At 42.3% G+C, this 24304-nt stretch overlaps 1 long non-coding RNA gene and 1 other non-coding gene across 2 annotated transcripts; both read right to left on the bottom strand.

Moving 5' to 3' along the window:
• Window positions 1-979: 979 nt before the first annotated feature.
• Window positions 980-9638, bottom strand: LOC110075297 (uncharacterized). The gene is made up of 2 exons (XR_012083287.2): window positions 9308-9638; window positions 980-9216 (listed from the first exon to the last, which is right to left on the bottom strand). It is a non-coding gene; the product is annotated as an uncharacterized LOC110075297 (long non-coding RNA).
• A 10684-nt stretch (window positions 9639-20322) lies between these two features.
• LOC140705263 (U6 spliceosomal RNA) lies at window positions 20323-20428 on the bottom strand. The gene has a single exon (XR_012084693.2). It is a non-coding gene; the product is annotated as a U6 spliceosomal RNA (small nuclear RNA).
• Between the last annotated feature and the right edge of the window lie 3876 nt (window positions 20429-24304).

The raw sequence follows: 24304 nt of genomic DNA, 5'->3' as shown, positions 1-24304 counted from the left end.
ACCCCAGAAGACAAGACCTCATGGACATGACCCGGGGAATTTGGAGGGAGATTTGAAAGGACTCATGATTGCAGAACCTGAGACTATGTTGGCGGGCAAGGGAGAAAAAAGGTGGAAGGTAGTAGAGGCGGGATTGGGGGATATAAAGAAGGGGGAAGGACAGTTGACAGTAGGCTGGGAGTGGATCTGGATAGAAGATCCATGGACCAGAAAGACAGAGAAACTGCAGGTCCTCAAGGAAGAAAACGCGTGGAGGCGGCATGAGTTAAACCCCAAACCATCATATTGGGGTGAATGAGAAACTAAGGAGTGAAGGAGGAAGCTGAGAGTGTAAAGAGAGTTGAAAGAGAACAAAGGGAGAAGTTAGAATGGAGAATTTGAGAGAACCAACAGAGGGAATTCCTGGACTCCTGTGGGAGACAGGGGACTGGGTGGACATTTGAGAGGAAGACACAGTCACCCCACTGGAAGGAGAGGAGGGACTACTACTGAATGCTGACACCCCACAGAGTGGCCCGGACCCTGGAATAGCCAGGGTAAAAACCCTTTCAAAGTACAGTGGTGCCTCGCAAGACAAGCGCTCCATTTTACGATGAAATCGCAGAATGATGAAGTTTTTGCGATCGCAAAAGTGATTGCAAAATGATGTTTCCTATGGGGGAATTTCGCTTTGCGATGATCGGTTCCCTGCTTCAGGAACCGATTGTCGCAAAACGACGATTGTCCTACAGCTGATCGGCAGTTTCAAAATGGCCGCTGGGTAAAAAAATGGCCGCCCACTGTTTTCTGGGACGGATTCCTCGCTGCATGGGCAGCGAAAATGGCCGTGCTATAGAGGATCTTCACTGGACGGTGAGTTTCAAGCCCATAGAAACGCATTAATCGGGTTTTAATGCGTTTCTATGGGCTTTTTAATTTCGCTTTACAATGTTTTTGTTCTACAGCGATTTCGCTGGAACGAATTAACATCGTAATGCGAGGCACCACTGTAGATGACTGGAACACCCCTTCAAACCCGTTGTCGAAAGGGGAGAACGTTTGGAATGCTTTTGTTGACACTGGACTGTTTTTGAATACCCCAATAAATGTTACCCCCATTTCTAAATGAGGAGAGTAGGTACATTCTTTGACAAAATATTGAAGCAAAATACTGAACCTTCACAATGTGTTTCAGTGTGAGCTTTCATGGATCATAATCCACTTCTATTTTCTGTTTCTTATGTATCATAGATCAGTGCATCAAACAGAGCAGGACTGAGCAGATTTTTCTGTTTACTTTCGTTTGACAGGGATATGTCATCAATGCAATGCACTTCTCATGATATGCTTAGAGTCCTTTGCAACATGTCCGTGTCCTCAGTGGTTTAGGAATTTTTGGCCTACCCAAAATGACCTAGTAGGAGTAGCATATAGCTGATACATACTGAAACTGAAGTTTCAATGCACCTAATGAGTACTTCCAGCTTACTGAATCATTACAACAATTCGGTTACTTTTCTGTCTTTCTTGGAGCAAGTTTGTTTTGATCTGATATGTTAGCATTCTGAGAATGTTAATATTTGGAGAGTGAGGTGTTATGAATCAACTTTAAAATTATGGTGTTTTTGTGATATCCAAAGATGCCTGTTTTTTTAAGGAACTTCTGCTGTTTTGTGAACATCAGCTGAGCTCATAAGCAGTCTATCATATCCAACAAAAGACAGTTGCCTCTTCCTGTACATTGAAAAAATCCCCATGCAGCAGTATTTACTGGTCTTCTATGGCAAATTATGTTGCTCTGAAATTCTGAAAAGACCTATAACATGCCCCAAAGATACCAATTTGTGTTATTTTTTTGGAGGTGAGGGCTGTACATAAACCTTTCCCATTCTGGTACTTTCTAAATAGACTGTGTTTCTTGTTATTCCCAGCTGGCATAGCCATTGACTGGGGCCATACTAGTGGGGATGATGATGTTTCCTAGATGGGGTGAAAACTTGATCTAATTCTTGGCGTCTCTCTGGTTTGAAAATGGGAAGAAGCCTCAACTCTTCTATTTTCTGTGTGGTTGCCAGTAGGTGGCACCCAATGTTGCTTTAATGAATCCTGCAATGAGCAAACAAGAGTTTGCTCTAAGATGAAAGGAATTATATTTTCAAACATGACCATAAAAGCATCCTTGAGATTCCTATATGCTCTCTGTAAATTATTGCGCAGTGGAGCAAGTCAACATTCTACAAGGCAGTTCTAAAAATGGGGAAAGCCCAAACAAAAAACTAGAACATTGAAACTGTACATCAGCACCAAATTTGAAACAGAATTAGCAGACAGTCCGCTCTTGCTCTGTGCCAAATTTTAGGAAGGGGATTTTTTAAAAGTCAGATTGCACCCTGTGCAGAAACAAGTGACCCTAATTGTGTCCAGATTTGAAATAGCTCATATAAATTGAAAATATCAGTTTTGCTTATTTAGAAAGAGAATGGTTGGTCCCACCTGCTTTTAAAATTTATTTTACTTGGAAAGAATCCAGACTACAGGGACTGAAGTATTTAGCCTAAAAAAACCAAACGCCTCCACTTCATTATAAGACTGAGCATGTGTAAAACAGGCTTAACTGCAAATGCATTGGAGGTGAAGGGAGATGTTTGGAGGATAATGAAAGGTCACAGATCCATCAAAAGACAGGTTTTCTTTGAAGAGTTAAAAAATAGGCTTGCTTTAAAGAAAGTGATGAAGTGACAGTCCTCTAGAAAAGGATACTTTGCCATATATGTCCAAGGAATTACAATTCCATTACAATTTTGTAATGCATATTCAAAATATTTCACAAAGTGACACCAAGTAAGCAAAAATCCCACAAGCCCTGCCTTTTAAAAATTTCACTCACCTGCTCATTTGCCATATGATAATTCATTCACCAAATGATTTCCCCCCACCAAGTTTTATGTACACTTGCCAGTCAAAACCCTTGCCAGTCTATTATCTGATGTTGACTACATATAAATCTATAGACAATTTAGAGGGTTGTCCTTGGGAAAGAGGGCTACTTATATAATCAGTAAATCAAATGGTGGGTCACCAAGGTGAAACACCAAGCACAGACTGAAAACATTAGAGCGCCACCTCCAGAACAGAAATGTAATTTTACAGTTAAAAACTGTTATTATGAATAAATGTTCACGATAGCTTAGAAAAATCTAGAGAATCTTTGGATGATACTAGTAGTGTTCTCAGAAAGGCATGCTATCTTTCTACTCAAAGCTTGGAAAATAAACTTTTGAGGACTACAACACCCAGAATCCTGGGCCTAGCACAACCATTACTCCTGGTGGTTGGAGAACTCAAGTATAACATGTCCAAACTCAACTCCCACACTGCAGCTAACGACAACATAATTATGTGTTAGTAATATTACAGCCTACATATGATGCCTTTAAGCAGTTTTGGCTGTCAGGGATCTTTCTGGACTGTGGTGAATGTATATCAATCTAGTAGAAGCATGTTGTTCTCTCTCTACCTCAAATTCTGAAGAGAGATATGCCCCTCTATTTAAGTTTTTCTTTTTCTGCTCTTTTCAGTCAGAGTTAGGTAGTTAGTTTGGTCAGCTAGTTGGTCACGAAGCTAGTTAATCAGTTAAGCTCTGTTCGTGTAACCAGTCACTATTTTTCTACAGAAAAATACAGAGCTGAGTAAACAGAAACCTTTTTATTATTTCTCTAGCCAGTGTTTTTGGGTGAATTATCGAGACAGGAAGTGCCCATTGAGGTGAACTAAAAAATAAGGGTGGTATACTAAGGGGAGACTTGAAAGTAATTCTGCTCTGTAGGTAGGTCCTTGAACCTTTTCCACTGCGTAGCTGGAGGTTTTTTAAGCCATAAATTTCCACACTTTGCCAATATACTATAATGGGTGTGCAAAAGAAACAAAGGAAGGCTGTGAGGAGAGCATGAGCTGAAAGAGACACAGTGCTAAGCTCTGAGCTCTGGAAGGATGTTCAGCAGCTGCCTGCTTGGAGGTCTGATGGAGTTGTGGGGAGTTAGGGTCTCTGCTTGAATGTTTAAGCTGTGTGCGCACGCACACACACACTGGTCTCCTTGCAGTCTGAGGCCCCTTTCGCTGAGTGAGTTCTTGGGCATCTGGCCCCAAGTCCTATCCTGATTGGCCAAAGGATGGAAAATAACCTCTTTTTAACACATGGCCATCCTTGGCATCTTTGAGTTAAATCCAGAAGATTTCAGGTCCCCCTCCCTTTCCTGGCTGGCCCCTTTCTTCCTCATAGGCGATGGCTCTGATCTCCTTCTCTGAGCTTGTGATGAAAGTTTTTGCAGCCAGCACTCAGCAGGGATTAACGGTAAAACATGAAACACAAGTTTGCTTTATAATCTTCTCAGAGCCTGGATTAGTGCGGCTGCAGAGCTTTTGCAAGGCAAGGGCCATGGGCCTCTCCCCTGCAGAGAGAAACAGGGTCAGGTTTAATTCAGCATTTGCGACAAGGAGACTTTTATCTGCCTGAGCAACCCAGCCACAGTAAAGGAGGTGACTGGTCCACAGGGTTTGTAAGCCTCAAGGGTGGACCCAGGGAGTTCAATGGGACGTATGCCTATAGACATGCAGATGGGACTGGGGTGCATACATTGCTGGAAGATTCCTGCCTCCCCCAACCCCAATATTTAAGGAACAGTATTGAATGTCAGAAAGTTTGGGGAAGGGGTGCCATCATTTGGGTGGTCTCTGCTCCTGTGTGTTTGGCAGGGGTTTGGGCCTGCTGGTATGACCAGGAGGTGACACTTGCCTCTAAGCTCATAAAAGCTTTACCTGTGGTTGCTAGGGTTTCTGTTGCTTAGCATAGGTCAGGCTGCTTTGGGTTAATGAAAGGAAAGGTGGCTCTTTTCATTTCTTTAAATGCCGTGAAGGAGCCTTCTAGCCTGCTGTGTCATGGCCACCTGACCATTTAAAAAACACAAAACTGATCAGACGGTTCTTGTGCCTTCTAGCATCACTTTTAGCAACAGAGATAGTGTTTCATAGCCTGTAGTTAAACACTTAGCAGGTGTCAAGAGTTGTACAACCAAGCTCAATTGTAATGGCAATTTAAAAAGCCAGCAGTCCCTCTGACTGTGTTGTTCTTTTGTGAGGGGAAGGCAGTTGGAACTTCCTGATTTGTTTCCATGGAACTCATGGCCACCTAGGCCGGGTCTTTATACAGCTTCACATCTACGCACTCTCTGGACCTACATCGTCTGACTTGAGTAAGTGGGCTGCATCTGGAAACTGTCCTGCACCAGAAGCAAGCTAGCCAAACAAAAAAATTGCCTTTTATTTTATTTTTAGGCCACCTTGCTCCCAATAAGGGGACCCAAGACAGTATTAAAAAGAACAGAATTAAAAACATACATTATAAATTAAAAACCAATCAAACTCTAAAACTTATTATAATACAATTTAATAATTAAAACAGGTAAACATTAAAAGCTATCTTAATCTTAACTTTAAAAAGGCATTAAGGGACTCAATCAAGATTGTTAAAAGCCTGCCTGAAAAGATGGCTCTTTCTTTAGCTGTCGGTGGAAGGATAAAAGGGTGGGGAGGCCAAGTAGCCTGGACCTGTTATTTCTGTCAAAGCCAAAGCAGATTCTCCTTTAAAAAATTTTTTTTCTTCCCCATCTGGCAGATGGCAGAAGCAACAGCAAGAACCAACCACCTCTTTTGAGATTTCCGGGCCAGGGGAATCTTCTCTCTGCCCTTCTCCTGACCACACCCATCCCATTTAAGCCCTGATGAACATCTTTGCAATATATGGTCTTGCATGTACCATCACACTGATTACAAGCACTAAGCACCATTATTGGCCAGAGATATTATCTCTCAGAAAATCCCTCCTGGAAGCTAAGCGGCAGGAGGAGGGGCATGTTGGTAGGGAGAAAAACTGTAATTAAAATAAAAGTAAAAGCCCATCAATTTCACACTTCTGTTTGGCATAGAGGAAAATTCTCCCTTGCCTTCAGAGAGAAGGGTGATTTAATGGCAAAATAACATCTATTCCTTCAGCCTTCACAATGGCCCCCAATCTGACTTTTGTTACAGAGCAAAAAAATAGCATGAAGTTGTAGCCTGTATCCTATTGAGCTTCCAGTGAACAAAGAGCAAAAGTCTCCTCGTAATAATGCCAGATCATGATGCTTGCACAAGTGTTGCCAGCACACAATAGGATTCCATGAAGAAAGCACTTGTGCAAGAACAATAGTTACATAGATGGTGTGATCCTGCATTATTGTACTTGTAGACTAGTTCCAGAAAGAAATGGCAGCATGCCCAGGAACTGATGCCTGGCATATGCAAGAGCCACTCCATTAAGATCCCAAGAAGGAACAAAGTAGAGAAGTGAAACAGTCCTTTATAACACCATGCAGGTGACATATGTTGCGATGCAAAACAGCACCTGGGAAATCTTGTTTCTGCTTCAGCTTAATCAGTCAGCCAGTCATCCCATTTAGAAAACATCAAGATTATACAACCAGATTTTTTTTTAAAATGCCTTTAGCAATTGTCTTATAAGTACTGATAAGAAGTACAGGTGGCAAGTGGCATTTTTTAAAAAAATGTCATTCTCCCTTCCTTCTCTCATGTCTGAGAACTGTGCCTGTAAAGACACATTTATACCTCATCTGAAAAAAAGAAGGACAGGGTATGCTTTTTGTTTAGGAACATGCAAACACACCAAGGTGCCTGCGAGCAAAATGCTAGCATCTCAGAGGGGAAAATATCTCGTTCCACTCCTGAGATGCTACTGCTCTGACTGCAGCACACTTTGTTTAACAATCTGAAACGGTATTGATTGTTCTGGTTTCTTTCACCTCTTCTTATCAGCATGCTTGTTTTTCCCCATGTCATTTTTCCCTGGATGGGTTGGGCTACATCTCTCATCATCTCCAGCCAGAATAACCACCATTCTACTTAGGGGCGATGGGAGGCTGTAGCCCTCTCCATGTGGAGGGTGCCAAACGAGGGAGGGCTGCCCTCAGCAACTGAAAAGGGGGTGGAAGGGTTGTGGGACTTAAGGATGAACCAAAAAGGGGATGCGTGGCTGTCACCATCCCCTACCTGCTGCCACATCTCTCTAGGAACATTGAATAAGAAGGAGTGGAAGATCCTGCTGGAAGTGAGACCCATCTTAATGTGAAGTCGGCTGTCTCACTCAACCAGACATTGCCAGGGAGGCCTGGTGTAGCAGCAAGACCTGTCCACCCATGAGAAATAATCAAGCCCTTCTGCTGGAAGCAGACTGCAGCTTTTAAGACAGTAATCCCCTAGGTCAGGGTGGGGAGCATTTGGCCTGCCAGATGTTAATTCACAGAGGTGTTACTGCATAGCTAACAGCAAAGGCTTGTGGGATTCGTAGTCTAAAGCACCCAGAGGACCAAAAGCCCCCCTTCAGGCAACTGTCTACATTGTAAACTGGGAGTGAACGGCAATAAATTCAGTAGAGATTGAAAAATGATAATATTGCTTTAATAGTGCTATTGGAAGCCAGTTGGAAGGATTCATTGTCCTTTGGTGTGTACACCCACATTTCTCTTGCCCTATTATTATATACTGTACACGAGTGTTGTGGCACTTTAAAATTAACATTTATTATGGCACTGCTTTTTGATCATGACACATTTTTAGCCACTTGTATGGAATGTTATCCCATGAAATGGTTTGTAGTCTGTGAAAGTTTGTGCCATAATAAATGGATTAGTCTTTAAAGTGCCTTGAGGCTCTTCCTCACTGTTGTTGCTGCAACTTACTTGCCCAGCTACTATTCCCTGGTGAACAGATGAGAAACTTGCTACTTCTGACTGAGAAGTTCCAGAGGCAGGAACAAAACATTCCTTTTCTCAAGGTGTAAGAGCACTAGAAACTGATCATACCGCTGTAGCATCTGCTTTATTTACAGCTGCAGAAGGAGAATGTATGGAAGTAAACAAACATTCACAAAGCATGGAGCAGATCCTGACAGCTTCCCTCTCTAAGATTTTCCCCCCAGTTCCAACTAGTACCAACTGGAATAACTTTTTTCCTATCTCTGCCCCTTTCTCTCTTACCTTCTGCAAGATCCATTCCAAATAAGCATCTTATTTCAAAATCTAGGAACAGGACTCAGCAATCAGGAGACTATCTCCTATCATGACCTCCCACTGTTGAAAAATCAGAGAACCACCTTGGACTAGGAGCAAGCATTCAAACGGATAAAGAATGGTTTGCCTGTAGTTCTAAAAAACCTGCCTTACCATAGATGAAAGAATGAGAATACACAGCAAAAGTAGTGATTCCTTTCACCCTTTTAAGGTAACCTCAACATTCAAAGAAGCTTATAACCAAACACTTCCCAGGGATAAGATGCTCATGGATAATACAAATCAAATTTCAATCTCCCCCAGGAAGAAGGAATGCACTGATCTGTCACAACTTTTGAGACTGTTTTGGGTGGGTGGGTAGAGTGGAATGCTCCCCTGAATCTTCTTATTTCTTTTCAAGATAAGCTATTAATCATTTGAATTGCAAACCATCTAATTTTTACCAGAGCCACTGATCCTTCTTTAAGTCTTTGCAACTTAAGTTGAGCATTATTTGAAAGACATTAATATATGTTTTGCCCTGTGATGAGTCTGATCAAGGGAGAGCTTCATGTTCGATGGTTTGCAGGCCAACATTTCTCTCCTCTCTCCATCTCACTTCACTGGAGATGCAAGGGATCAAACTTCATGCCTCAGACTGACCCATCCCTGTTCCACCACCAAGCTTTCTGCATTTTGAATCCACACACACACGTCCTTCGCAGATGGGCAACTGACAGGCAACTGGAACCATTTCCACATCTTTTTAATAGGTTTAGAAAGGGAACAGTAAACAACCTGTCACTGTCTGATATACAAGACATCTTCACTGGGTTTACACACAATTTAACAACAGTGACATGGTGTATAGAGCAATCATGGGTCTCTTGGCGGGGGAAGAAAGGGCCACGCTTACTTTCCATTTAAGGTTAAGAGAGGGGGTGATTCTGACATGCAGCCAACTGGGCAGGGTTCCAAATAATTTGGACGTGTTTCAAGTATATCCCTGTGTGTGTGTGTGTTCTTTTCTTCTTCTTTTCTTTTTCCCGGAGCATGGCTGCTGCACTTCTGTCTCAAGGCAGATCGAGAATTGCAGTACCAGTGCAAAGGTGCAGGCCGCTTGGGAAGGTGTTGGGTCCTTTTTAAGAAGAAAGGTGGGATAAAAGTATTTTAAATAATAATAATAAAAATACATAAGAACAATTTTACCCACAAGAGACGAAACATACCTCAGAAGTGTGTCTGTGAACCCCCACCTGACAGCGCCTGCCCAAGGCTGGGGTCTCTTTGTTCTGGTTACCTGTCTGAAGATCTTTCCTGAAGCATTTGCAGCAAAGAAGTTATAGATCCTCTAGATGTAAGAAAATCCAGACAAGGCAAGGAAGAGAAGAAGAATCACAAGGAGCACAATTCCCAAAGACGTATCGCCTACTCAGTGTGGGCCCACTTCCACCCTTACATCCGCTTCTCTCCTGTGATTGCCTTTTTCTCACCTCCACAAAGTGCTGCAGCTAAGAATGGAGCAGGCGACTCCCCTGAGCATCTTTGCACACCCCTTTCCATCCCATGGCGGTTAAGCCTCGATCATCATCACTTCAACCTCTCGTGAGGGTCTCCGGTCCTTCACCAGCATGTTGATCATGCTCTCGGACTTGATCAGCAAGTTGCAGCCTAAGAAGAACACCCCAAAGACCACTGTCAGGCAGAGGACACACAGGACTGCAATCTGTACCACCCTCCCCACATTCTGGTTCTTCAGTTCCTCTTCAGGCCCCCAGGCCCCTGTCACTAGCGAGCAGCAGGAGGTCACGAGGGAGTCCACTGTGAGCGGAACCGGCCCTGGAGAGGTAGCATCTTTGACCGAGGCAGTGTTGTTTGTCATCTCTGAGCTGGCAAGGTGATCACCAGAGCGAGGCTCTCAGTTCAGGCTCAGCCAGACTCCTTCCAGCAGCCCTTCGCTCACCCGCCCGCCTGCAGCATAAGTGCTCCCTGAGCAGGATTGTGGCTGAGGGTCAGTGACAGACGGGGAGGGCTTAGAGGAAAGTGATGTCAAGATAAGGATTCTCTTCCAGCTGTGGTGGCGGGGCAGATTGCCATCACGGTCTCTGTCTCTCTCCCTCCCTCCCTGTTTTAGAGTTACTGGGGAAACACGTTCAGGCTTGAGGCAGAGCCCAGAGGACTTCAGATCTCCCCTCTCCTGTGACCAGGGCCGGCCCTGCCATGAGACAGTGAAGTAATGTTCGGCATAAGGTAGTAAGGGGGCAGCAGGCCCTGATCATCTCCCTATGTTGCAGGAGAGATCTCTGTTGAGAGCCCACCCTGCACCCCATAAGCAAGATTACTGACCCCAGCTGGGTGGAGGATGTCATGCCATTACTAGTTTTGGGTTAGGGTTCAATATTGCGCTTTTATTGTGGCCTCAGACTCCCTAGTCCACAAAAAGTTAGTGGAAAGTGCCTAGATATTGTTGTCTTCAGTCTGCAGCTCTCCAATATTTTCTAATTGTTTCTTCTGACATTTTTATTGTCAGAAAAAGGGTAGAATAGCTGCAACCCACCCACCGCCCCACCACGCCAATCCAGTGCTGTTTCACACTTCACTATTAATGAAAATTACAACAAAGAGGATGATGGCAAGGATGATAATAACTGATAATAGCAAACAGATGTATACTTTTATTACCTGATGTTAGCCGCCTAGAGTGGTCCTGAGTTGGCTAGATAGGTGGGATATAAATAAAATAAAATAAAATAAAATAAAATAAAATAAAAAAATAAATAAATAAATAAATAAATAAATAAATAAATAAATAAATAAATAAATAATAGCTACATCACAGCTACAAAAACACAGCAATATTAGGAACAGCATACAGTATATACAATGTCAATATTTAACAGATTCTTCGGTTTTTGGTTAAAACTTGTAGCTGTTAAATAATACCAGTCAATGTTTTTGTTATTTTGATGGACTGGGCCTGGTATTTTTTAATAATAATAATAATTCCAGCTTTCCCCCACTCCCCATGGAGGGGGAGTCAGGAGAAGATATGGGGGGCATTAAGACTCAGAGGGAGGAACAGGACAAATAGGGTTGGCTTCCGGATGCTGTGTATTTAATATCAAAAACACCAGACCTTTGCATATGGATGCAAGGATCGTTCTAAAACTCAGACTGTACTTTAAATCAATCTTGTTTAGTGAGTCCATTCTACTCTAGGAAAACTATATTGTGTGATTGTATCCTTTGTTCCAGGGGCAGAATTTAGTGCTGTTGTGCTTCCCATGGAAATTGATTTCTCCAGTTAACCTTCTTGTTCAATTAGTTTCCAGTAAGTTAGAAACATACACAAAAAACAGGTCTGGAAGGGAAATTATAGCAGAGAAAAATGATTTTTTTAAAAAGATTTCCTGTGAAAAAGCTGTGTTTTGGAGACATGTCTTTTAGATGGAGGTTTGGACAAGAATTCTGATAAGCCTCTTGATCATTTGTGTCCCAACAAGAGAGAGGTGGAATTTTTTTCACCTGCCTTCCACAGTCAGTCTCCTGTTCCCGAAAGCAACAGCACAGAATATTTCAGAGGAAAACATGATTCACTCCAAAGATCAGAACTGAGAGTTTCTGAAAGTCTCTTCCCTTCACTGTTTCCCCTAAACCACAGCAAATAGCTTACTGCTCACTACTACTGTCCTCTCCCCCACACACACACACACAAACCTTCATTTAATATTTTCCTGTTTAGTAGGGCTACCTCCTAGATATTGAATCAGGCTGCATAGGAACAAAGTACTATGGCTTAGACGCACTACTGCTTTTTACCACATGCAGGAGCAGAACTATAGAAGCCAGTATGGCTAATTGACAAAGTTCACTCTAGCCGCCTAGAGTGGTCTAGTACGACCAGATAGGCGGGATAGAAATAAAATAAAATAAAATAAATAAATAAATAAATAAATAAATAAATAAATAAATAAATAAATAAATAAATAAATAAATAAATAAATTTTTTATCGTGTTTTTACTTTTTTCCCCTTATATTGTTGTTAGCTGCCCAGAGTGCCCTGGTTGGCAAGTATTGTGGATTATAAATTTAAATAACAAACAAACAAACAAACAAACAAACAAACTAACTAACTAACTAACTAACTAACTAACTAACTAACTAACTGTTGGCCATGCGAACCCACATGCAGTTGGCACCTTCACCATTAATGGGCTGCTGCGGCTTCTCCAGTTTCCCTTCCTCACACAATAAAACGCAGCAAGGAATCGTGGCTGAGAGCTGCGAGTCGTAGGCAACCAAGCCCTTTCCTCTCTGGGTCTTGGACTCCTCTGCTTTAAGAGTCTGGGAAGCCATATTTCTTGGGTCTGCTTAGAACTCCAGGTGAGAATTTAAGCAGAAGCTCTACCTTCAAGTAGTAATCTCCTTTTCTCCCTCTAGATGACAGCCTTGTTTGCCATATGTCAGATTGATGCACTGTGCTACCTGTAATGGAGTGGAGATCGTTACGTGACGAAAACACGATCTGCTAAAATAGATGAGGCAGAGAGATTTGTGTCTCTCTTTCTGTATGTATATGTTTACATGTATAGCCTGTTTTCTATCCCCTCACCCCAGCCATCCTAGAACTCAAGGGTTGGGGAGGTGCGGAGTCTCTCATCTAGACAGTGAAGAGACAGAGATCCATGTGCCTTCAATAACAACGGCTCCGTTAAAGTGAACATAAAGAGTCCAAGAAGCTGGAGAAGCTTTTTGCTCAGGTCTTTAAAAATGTAGATTCTTTACTCTGATTTCATTGTTTATTTCAGTAAACCACAGCCACTTGTATAAAAGAATATACACCTGCAACATCCAATGGCTTTAACTGGCTCATGACGCTATCAGAGGGATCAGCCCCTTCTCTCTCACTCTCTACCCATTTTGCTGTTGAAAATCTCCTCTGCAGCAGAGAGGGCTTCTCGCCATTTGGAGCAGGTTTTTCAGTGTCTGAAGATGGGACTCACACTCCACGGTAGAAGCCTCTGCTCTTCTGATAAACACTTGCTTAGCTCTTTTTCTTCAGGATGATAAAAACAGACCACCTCTAGAGTCCTGGCAGCTAGTTCCCTCCTTTCCTCTGTAGGGATTTTGGAATTCTTTAATTAGGACAGGGTGCCTGGATGTCAAGAATTGGAATCCTGGATTCCAGTGTTTGAATATCAGATAACTATGTAATTGCTGAAGGCTGGTGGCTCACATCACCTCTCTAGAAGGTCAGAGTCTCCAGAGAATGAGGGAGACCAGGATGGCAAGGTGTCCTTGATGAGGCATCACACAACGCTAGTAATAGAAGTCCTGGCTCAGTCAACGACATGCTAAAAAACCTGCATACAAGTAGGGCTGGACTTCTCACAAGTCCCTATCAGACACTGCCCACCTCAGATTGGGTAGGTAACTAAGGGAGGGACTTGTGTCAAGTACCACTTTCATGAGCCCTGTCCTAAATTAGTGGCAATCTGTATAAAAAATTCAGCATTTGAACAAATGTGGAAAAACTTTTAAGGAAGGTTTGGGAATGCAGGCATGCAGAGCCAGGGAGAATGACCATCAAGTGCTGTGGTTTAGGTAATGCTGTTGACTCTTTGCCACTGGAGCTTTCTGTTCTCTTGTAAGCTTTTGTTGCTAAAGCCACGTGGTTCCTATTTTCAACATTTTTTTTAAAAAGCACACACATTCCTGTTTATCAGTTGGGGAACAAATCGTTGAAAACATGAGTTCATATGAAACTCCAGTTCTAGGGGGCATAAGGGGGAAAAGTCCCAGTTTCACCCTTTCCTCCAATTATATCCAACTATATATATATTTTAATAAACAGAGACAAATATGGGTAATAGCTGGGATTTTATCTTTTACAAAATGGTAGATCCATCACTATGTTTCTTTGCTTTTTTTCTTTTTGTTCTTTTTCCAGGTGTAACCAAACCTGGAACATCTTTAAAATTAAGAGTGGGGATGAGCAACACACAACTCTTGGAATGTTGTTGGATTGAACCACCTTGACCCCTGACCTTTTGCTATGCTGCCTAAGGCTGATTAGAATAGCCCCACAACATGATCTGGAGAGACACAAGCCATCCTTCTCTTGCACTAGAACCTATTATTCCCGTTGGTGTTTCTCTCTTCCTACACTCCACCTTAACAGTAAATGCCTTCACAGATTCAAGAACAAGCTAGTCTTTAGATGTTGTCACTAGGATGGGATTTTCAGATGTTGTGGACTGCAAATCCCATAATGCTCCATTCTGGGAGTTCCTTCTGACAGACAGGCACTTAAAGGCCTAGCTTTCTGTTTAGAAAAAATCATGAGAAGGCCACATGGTCCTGAAAACAATACAAATGCAGGAACAGGTGACACCTTTACTGGACCATTAAGAAAATAAAAAATAATAATAAAGTGAGCTTTTGATGACAACTCATCTTTCTCAGGCTGTGCACCAAATTCTCATGGGTAGCTCCAAAATTATATTTTTATATTAAATTGTATTTCTGTTGAGAATGAAGCTCCCAACTAGTACTACAGCAGGGATAGGAAGCTTCGAAAGAGAGCTAAACCTCAAAGCCTTCCAGGTGAGGCCTTTCATCCAGGCGATGCCTGTAAGGTATCTGTCTGTCTGTCAGACTCCCAGAATAGAGCATTATAGGATCTGTAGTCCAAGAATTCAAAAAAACAAAAACCCCACACCCATTCCTATTCACCATTTTTAAGATACTCCAATATTACTTGCTTTTGAAAACAGCTGGGGTTGCCTGGGTTACTGCCTTTCAATCAACCCTGTTCTTGCGGTTTAAATGAACTAATTAAAAAGAGACAACAATGTTAAAAGCGCAACTGTGTATCAAGGAAAATTCCAATGGATCCACTATGAATGTCTACCCAGGAAGTCAGGTTTTTCTGAGTTATTTTGTTTCAGCCAACCAACCAGGAGTCAGCAGCAAGAGGGAGGAAATCTGCCTTGTTTGCAGCTTGTTAACTGTTTGAATCCTCTCTTCTCCACACTTGTGGTGCTTGTGTCTGCTTCCCCCCCCGTTTGCTTCTTCTTCAGTTTCTTTACTTCTTTTTTTCCATTCTCTCTCTCTCTCTCTTTTTTTTTTAAAGTTTGCTGCCCTAGTCCTAGGACAGCTAGGTGACCAAATGGGAGGGAGGAGCAAGGAATCAGCAGAGAGATAAGAGAAATTTTCACTTCAGCCTTGTTTCCAACTGGTTAAGAAAAAAAAGAACAAGGACTTGGCAGAGAGAGGAGGAAGTTTTAAAATACATAGCTTTGCTCTGACTGAACTGGTATGAATCCATTTGATTTGAAAAAAGTAGAAGCCCCAGATCTCCAGGCTGACTTTAAATTGTGTAGTAAATTGAAAAATAATGTGAATCAGATCATCCAAACCCCAGAACATTTCCTCTTAGTTTAATTCATCAAATGAAAGAAAATGGACCTTAAATTCAGGAGGGAAAACCTCCTCCCCCATGGTGTTTTGTCCTAAAATTCACTCACCAAAACCAAAGATAATGGTTGGTGGTCAACGATTCCCTGTCCCATATCTGTTATGGACATCAGCTCTGTGGCATGAGAGAATGTTGCATTCTCCCACTTTTGCCTGGCCACCTTCCCATTAGCTATTGCTGGAAATTGGATGTTCTTGGATAAGGATTGGGCAATTTAAAAAAAAAACACGGAACGTTCAGTGATGATGGCTGCCCATTGTGGTTGGTGGAGTGGAAGACACAGCAGCCACTGATGGAACACAAGTAACTCGGATCTCCAGCCAAGAGGAGAACTGCCCCTCTGTGTCTCATACACGCAAGCAGGTTTCACAATTACAAGGCAGGAGGGAGGGGGTGGATGGGGGTAGTATGGAATTAAGCAGTGCCCCCTCTGTCCTGGTGAACCAGCCATGACTGGGAATCTTACTCGGATGCCTACTGTAGATGGGCATTGATTTGTAAGCATCCAATCCAGTCTATTTCAAAATATTACTATTTACCGTATTTTTCTGTTTATAAAACAACCCAATGTATAAGATGACACACACCCCTTTTTCTAACACCAAACTAGAAAATTTGATCCCTGCTGTTCCCTTCCTTTTTGCTAAGCCCCGTGGCTTCGCAAAAGGCAGGGGAAAGCGGCGGTCACTTTGACAGCCACTTTTCCCTTCCTTTTGCAAAGCCATGGGCTTAGTAAAAAGAAGGGGAAAGGGGCAGTCAAAGGGCTCCAGCGGCAGAGGCAGCAGCAGGAGGAGATGGAGACTGAGGCAAAGAAACAGCCCGGCTCGGCCACCCCTGGCTGTTGCCCAATCTCAAGGAGACCATCGCTGGAGGGGGTGAGGCGGCCGAACTGGGCTGCTTCTTTGCCTCAGTTTCTGCCTCCTCCTGCTGCCGTCCGTGTATAAAACGACCCTCAATTTTTCCTCTAATTATTTTAGGGAAAAGTGTTTTATACATGGAAAAGTACGATAATATGGCCTTTTCTGTGGTGCTTGAGGTAGCCCGCAGAGGGCACCCTCTTGGGCCCTTAAATCTTCCTACTTAAAACATCCCACAGCATATGACTGGGATTTGATCCTGCTGGGACTGTGGTGTCCTCCCTCCCAGCATCAGCCTGTATAAGGAGTCTCCCGATCAAATAGCACAAGAGCTACTGTCTGTGGGCTCAGTTGTATTAGGAGCCTCTTGCCTGCCATAATATAGACCTCTCTGTTTTGGGGCTGCCAGCTGTTGAACATGTCCTTTGTGCCTGAGGGTCTTTCACAGCAGCTGAATGCATTGACCATAGCAGGTGACTGTGTTTATTTCCAGAGTGTGGAGAGTTGCACCTGCTGATCCCTTCAGAATTTAGGCCCCATCCAAGCACAGGCCATTCTTTTCCCTCTTGCTTTCCCTTCCCTTCCAGAAATTCTACCTGACAAATGCAATTAAGATGCTTAGCCGCAGCACGGAAAAGAGGACAGGTCTCTGGCACCTTCATTGTTTGTGCCCAAAGGATCCCTCTCCCCCTTCCAGGAGGTGCGGCTGTTTAAATCCCCCTTTCCATACACTTATTAAAGGTCTGGCTTCTAATGACTTAAAAAAAGAAAAAAAGAAAAACCAAAAGCTGTACACCATTTAACATGCTCTCCTCTCCCTCTCTTTTTTAAAATTGATTGTGGGAAAACAGTAACAAATAATAGTACATGTCTTTCACCAGGAGTGTAGAATCCAATATTACGGTATATCTTCATGGTATTGTGATCTGTATCTGATTAGAATATCGCCCCAAAGAGTGACATGGGAGGCTAGTGCGAAATAAGTCTCGTCATTATTATTAACATTATAAATAAACCATGTGTTGAAAAAAAAATCATCTTGGGGTGGGGCTGTTCAAGTAATCTGATCTGGTGAGTTAATTCTTTCCTATTGGGGCAATAGGCAGACAATGACCTTTCTCTTCAGACAGCCTTGCCCTTCATGACTGGCTGCCTGAGAGGAGTTTTTATGTGGAGAGTTGTGCCTTGTTGCTTTAGGTCTGTTTTCGGCTTGGTTTACCATATTTAGTGCGATATTTGTTTGATTTTCTTAAAATATTTATATACTTTCTGTTTTTAGCTTTAAAATATTATTGTTTAATGATGTAAGCCTCCTTGGACACTTTTTCAGGAGAAAGACGAGGTAAAAATTCGATGAAATTTTCTATTTCTGGATGCGTATAAAGTTAAATTACACGTTTGTAGCAATTTCCAAACGTGCCACAGAAGAAGACTATCAATTGACCTGGTGGCACCTGATTATTATTAATACAGAAATAATAATCATGTGCATTCTGACCTATAGCAACCCTCTTTCAGAGTTTTCCAGATGGAGAGGGAGGGAATTCCATAGTCAGGGGGCTACACAATGCTGAAGCTAGCCCACTGATTATTTTCTGCATCCAGAAACAATGTTTCAAATGCCATTAATGTCTAGTGGAAGAGTCAGGGAACTTTTTAACCTTTTACCCCCCCCCCCAAAAAATGTATATACGTCGACATTAACACACACACCCTTGGCTCTTGCCGTCTGCAGTCAACCCCCCCCCCAGGTCAGCCAGTCTGGAGGCGCCACACCAGTGGGAAAGCGCGTCCTTGGCGAGGGGAGGCGGGCACCGCAGGACCAGCAGGTCCACCGGCCATGAGCTCAGGTGAGGTGAGGCGGGAAGGGGGCCTCCTCGCCAGCACACCGGGCAAAGAGTCCAGCTGGCCTGGTACACCGCCCTCCCCTCCACTTTGGAGGCAAGGAGGGCAGGCGGGTGCCCTGTGCAGTTCCTTGCCGGGGCTCGCTCTTGCCGTGATGGAATGCCCGCCTACCCACAGCATTATTGGAAATAAAATGCCTGGGGGTAAAATGCCTGCCGCAGCCGTCCTCATTACCCCCAGGATTTTCACTTTTACCCCATTTGGAGTAATTTATCCCCCTGTTCCCTGACCACTGGTCTAGTGTCCTGCAGTTTCACTGCTGAAAGGGAATTAAAATGAACAACTTGAAACATTTAAAACTGGATAGTAGTTGTGTGATTTAATAGTTGCTTCCTGGATCTGGTACCAGAACTATTATACAAATCTCTTAATCAATGTACAGTAAATTACAGTCTTTCCGCAATTTAAATTAACTCAATTTGTCAACATCATAAAATAAGGGATGGCTGAGGAAGGAGGTCAGTGAGGCTGCAGCTGAAAATAATTTTAGTTTGCCAGTCCTTCCGTATCATTACTGCATTCCTAAGGAATGGATTCGTTATCAATGGCATGACATTAAATTTTATAGGAATAAATAAAAGCCCTTCCAACTTTTTTCAGTCCTGAGATTTTTTTTCCCTAGACTCCTAACCTTCATTTGGAAGGTTAGGAGCCAACAAGCATACAAAACATTTGCTTAATCTGGAATGCTACATAATGGAGTTTAAAATTTGGGGGGGGAAACTTCCTCCCCTTTGTTGATTATGGAAATCCACTGTATGAGATACTTTTGCTTCCTTAGATTTATAGATAAAACGAATACACATATCCTACCAGTATTTAAAGGCCACATCTGATATCTCTCTAAGCAGTACAAGAAAGAGATAGCTTAACATAGGCAGAATTAACATTTTTAAAAAAAGAATAACATTTCAGTAAAATGTTGTCAAATAACACTGCTTCAGACAAGTGTGTAGATTGCCTCCTAGTGGTTTGCAGTGTGGTTTTATTTTGGGGATCTTTTTGCATTTTATATTCCATTAGCATTTCCTTGTGTTGTTCTTCTCATCCTTCCCTTCCAATCAAGGATTGTATCCAACCTGCCTCTGGAGGCTCCAGCTCTAAACGGTGACATGTTCTTTCCAAACTGGTCTCCAAGGTTCTACCCATATTGAGTACAACAAAGAGGCTAGGCACCTTCCATAATTAATGTTTCCTTTGCCGTAAGTTTTTATGGAAAGCAGCCAACTTAGTCAGAGGTGTGGATCATCCCTTGAAGTGGCAGAGAGTCATTTATATAAGTAATTGGTTAGGGATAAAGGGGAACAGAAATGCAAATAGTGAAAACAGCACTAAGGCCTCACTGCCTCTGCCTATAGAGTCAAAGCTCTCTCAGCCCAAGAGTCAAAATCCATCCCTGAAAATTCTTTATGGTAGAAGGAGGGGAATTCCATTCCAGTGGCAGGCAGAAGTTACAGATGTGACAGAGAAGACCATTGTATTTTAGTTAAAGGCTCTTACTGCCAACAACAAAATGTTAGAAGAGGCATTCCATTTTAGGAGGGGACAAAACTGCACCAAAGCTGGGAGGGGGGGCATAAAATGATGGTGTTAAGAGGAAGGGAATATGGCCACCAGAAGGTCGGGTTGTTTCCCAGGATATGTAGTTCTCTATCCTTGCTGTGGATGGAAGGCAAGTTGGGGGAACGGAGGGAAGTCTGCAATAGCACCATGAGCCGTCTACTTAGGGGAGCTCAGATCCAAGGAAGTCCCACTATTTAAATCTGAAGAAAGAGGTAAGCTAGGATGATTTTCTTTAGGAAAAAGATAGCAGATGAGCCAGCTAACAGAACTGTCTCCTGTATTACAGGTTTAAGGAAGAGGTTTCAGGCAGGTATTGTGATCTGCGGTGGTTAGTGGTTTTTTTCTCTCCTTCTAATTTTTCAGCAAAACTGGCACCATGTAACAAACTCCCTGCCCCCATTCCTAAACTATTAGTTAATTTTCTTTCTTTTTCTTTTTTTCTTTCTAGAATACTTTATGAATTTGCACGTCATCCTTTTGCAGGGGCCATGCTAATCTTCTCTGTATTGTTCAAATTTCAGTATATTTAATATACTTAAACCAAACAGTAATGATAAACAAGAAAGTGTGCTCTCTCTCCCAGCCACAGGAAGTTTTCATAAACAAAATATTTCTGATTTCTTCCCTGAAGTTCCTGAGGGTCCCAAAGAGTCAAAATGTCTTAATCAGGAAGCTGTTGGAAGCTGTGGGACAGGCTGGGGAAGTCTTTAAATAAAAAAAAACCCACAGAAAACTACCGACAGGATGGCTTTAGAGGTGATGGTGATTTCCAGTAATTAAAGACACACACTCCATTATGTGGCCCTCAATGGCTTCCCTGCAATGAAGTGGATTCTATGGAACTCTTGGGACTTTTGGAGGAGAGATTGGTGGGTTTTTTTACTCCTGAAAAATCCCTGCAGCTGATGACATCAGCAGCCTTACCTAGTGTAATTTAACAGCAACAGGATTTCAAATTCTCTTTCTCTATTTGGTTTTCTAATACTCAAAAACAAATGTATAGGGTTATGTGCCTGTTCTTTATACCTGATTTCACCTGACCAATCTCAAGTTTCAGGAAGGTTCAGGAAGGAAGGAGAGAGCAAGCATGGGAGAGATGACAGCACACACATACCAGTGCAGCCTGGTATCTATGTCTCCTTGCCTTAAGGTTCCCTTTCCATGACTATGTATCTGTAACAAGGCAATACTGTAATACAGCGGTGAAGAAATCTAAGCTCAACTACTTACACAATTAGAGGAAACCTTAGAGTGGTCTGTTTCCTGAGCTCTAAAACTACAGTGTGTCATCTATAACTCCTGTTTTTGATCCAGTGATAAAAAAGTCACACATGAGGAGAACCTGTTATACCGATTCTTTTCATACCTTTGTTCTACTAATATTTTTTTTCAGTAGTCATGTGGTATGTCTATATCAGTGGGCGTGTACACATTTTTAACTGTATCAGTTAATTTATTTCTCTTTGAATAATGCAGGCTACACTGCTCTTTAATTTTGTATTGATTCATTTTCTCTACTGTTTCTTGGGGCAATCAGCTCCTCCTGGTCCTTTTAAAAAAATTACCAAATGTAATATATTGATGAAGCGGTGCCTTCTCTCCTCCTCCCCTTTTCCTTTTCCTCCTTTACTCATGTTCCGTGCATATCTCTCCCTCTCAATTCTTGGCTTTCATTTATCTTTTCCATTTTGAACACTGTTAGGAGGAGGAAGTGGTTTTGGAAGACTTGCAGAGTATTGTGAAGAACTGGGTTTTAAAAATGCAATTCTTCTTTCTTTACAATTCAAAACAGGAAATCTCAATCCTTTCACTCACAAGGGGGTGGGAGGCTGTCTCTTTCTGAGCAATGTACTGTATTCATGTTGTCTTTTTGTGGTGTCAGCAGTAGTGGTGACATTGCCAGCAGCTATTACTACGATTTGTCGATATGCTTTTTAAAAAATTAAACAAGCACAGTGGCCATGAAGTGGCCACAGCAAAGGAAATACAGTGGACCCTCTACTTACGGAATTAATCCGTATTGGAACGGTGGCTGCAAGTTGAAAAGTCTGTAGGTCGAATCTCCATTGACCTACAATGCATTGAAAACCGATTAATCCCATAACTGGCAGTTTTTATTCTATTTTTGTTCCATTTTGGGGGTTTTTCTGGTCTGTAGGTCGATTCTCCGGCTGCAAGTCGAATCTAAATTTTGCAGCCAGAGAAGTCTGTAACTTGAAAAGTCTGTAAGTCGAGCCGTCTGTAAGTCGAGGGTCTACTGTAAATTGACAGCAATGTTCACACACACTGAAACAATAAGAAACAAAACAATTAGTCACCAGTACAATTTTTTAAAAACCCAATGAAGGGGAAATAATCTGATTGCTGGGGCAAGTGAATTGATGCTGGGTTTGCATCATGGGAACAGAAAATTATGAAAGAGTTTAAATAATGGCCATATCAGTATAACTGGAGTTCTTTTGGCAGGTCTAACTGAGTCCTGAGTGGAATAATTTCAACGAATTAGAAATTATATGTAGCTGAAAGTGCTATATTTAGATTTTAGGTGGCAGTCATGCCTGATCAGCTCCTGAGACAAAGCTCAGGTCAGTAAGTCAAGACGTCTGCACCTCTTGCCTCACAAGAACATCTAGGCAGCTTTGTATGATGCTTTCCTTTGTATGACCCCTCAGCAATCCTAAAAAGATACAGAATGTATTGCTGCCTGTTTAGAGATGGCAAGCGGTATGTGAACAAAGAGTAAGAAAGATTGAATGCACCCTAAGGTATAAAAAACACCAGAGAGAAAGAAAGAACAAAGAGGATGGGGAAGAGGAAGCAGCAAGCTGGGTGAATACAGGTATATTTGTGAAGCTGGATGCACCTGCCACTTACAAATACATTTGAAGCAGAGGAAATGCTGAAGATCTTGTGCGCCAAGAGTTGTATGCATCCATCTAGGGATTCTCCAGAGATCTAAATGGTGCAAGATGTTCCATTCTGCAAACACAGCCCTGCATACAGCCCCATACATTGATCTGGGAGCCAAAATATCAGCCCACTATACTGTCCACGAGTGGGGTGTGTTTTAATTAAAAGAAGAGCTGGAGACAGAGAATGTGGATGCAGCTTCTATGGCACCAAAAGTACAATTGTTTGGTGTTACCCTAACTGAACCACACGGGGTCCACAGAGCAATGTTTTTGAAAGTTTTGAAAAACACTGGATGACTCCTGTTCCATCGTATATGGATTAAGAAACCACTGCAAAAAGTCAGTACAGGTTTTGAATGGTCAGTTTATCCACACATCCCATTTGCTTCTATTTTGTAGCTGGTTCCACCACCCATTTATTCAGGATGGTATTGGAGACTTAAATAAATCCCTCCCCCCTCCTTTCCACTTCAGAGTTATTTACCCTCACCTGGGAACTCCCCCCCTCTTTTTTTGGCAATCTGGGATATGTCAGTCTTTAGAGAGCAGAAGAGCTACCTGTAATCTGGTTTATGTTGAGAGAAAAGTGACTAAAGCATAGAAGCAAGTGAATCTGGATCTGTGGGGAAAAGAGACTACAATTTCAAGCCATATCAATCCAAGTCAGGAACCTTGTGTGGATGAGCCCTGTGTTGTTTTCCTAAATTCTTGGGTGAGAAACAGCTTTCCTTCATTAAAAGTGGTTATTGGGATGGGTGGGAGTAGAGAACAAGCTTTATTTAGATGGGAAACATGGATCGCTGGTCAGGAGGGAGACAAACACTGTAATAAGTTAAATATCGGCTAAACTCTGTTTAGGAAAAAGCCAAGTCTACCTACCCAGTTTGCAGTAGCTCCTCAAAGCAGCTTAGTTTCATCAAACTGGGATTTCTATATCACATCTACATGGCCCTATCACTGAACAGTCTTCATTTGATCTAGGATACCATCCACACACAACTCAACATCAGCCTTTAGAAGATGGCGTTTTGTGTCCTATTTTGGGGCTTCCCATAAGCATTTGATTGGCTATTACAGCTAGACTAGGCAGACCTTTGGTATCTTAGTGATCACTCTTCAGGCTTGTGTGTGAAGATTCCTTTCCAACCCAAGCTCTAAACTCCCTAATTGCTTTGTCCACTGCTCTACATGTAATCAGTGTCTTAAGTTGGACAGTTATGTACCGTTGCTTTCTGAAAACTGGAGCATCCTCTGTCAGCATAGCAACATTTCTTTTTTATGCTAGTTATACTCCAATGTAATATATTCTGTTCGTATACAAGACACCCGACATTTCCAAATGACAGAAACAGCAGATAATGGCTCGACTGTGAGATTTGCTAGGGCATCTAGCTGAATTTTCAGGGGAAAATGTTCTGTCACAGGAACCCTTTGTTCTTCATCTACACACAATTAAACAGCTAAAATGGGAATGACCATTCTTATTGACAAACAGACCACAAACAAAG

Source organism: Pogona vitticeps, chromosome 2 (assembly GCF_051106095.1).
Source record: "Pogona vitticeps strain Pit_001003342236 chromosome 2, PviZW2.1, whole genome shotgun sequence".
NCBI classification, from domain to species: Eukaryota; Metazoa; Chordata; class Lepidosauria; order Squamata; family Agamidae; genus Pogona; species Pogona vitticeps.
The sequence above is the reverse complement of the archived record's forward strand: the minus strand, read 5'-3'. Positions and strand labels throughout refer to the sequence as shown.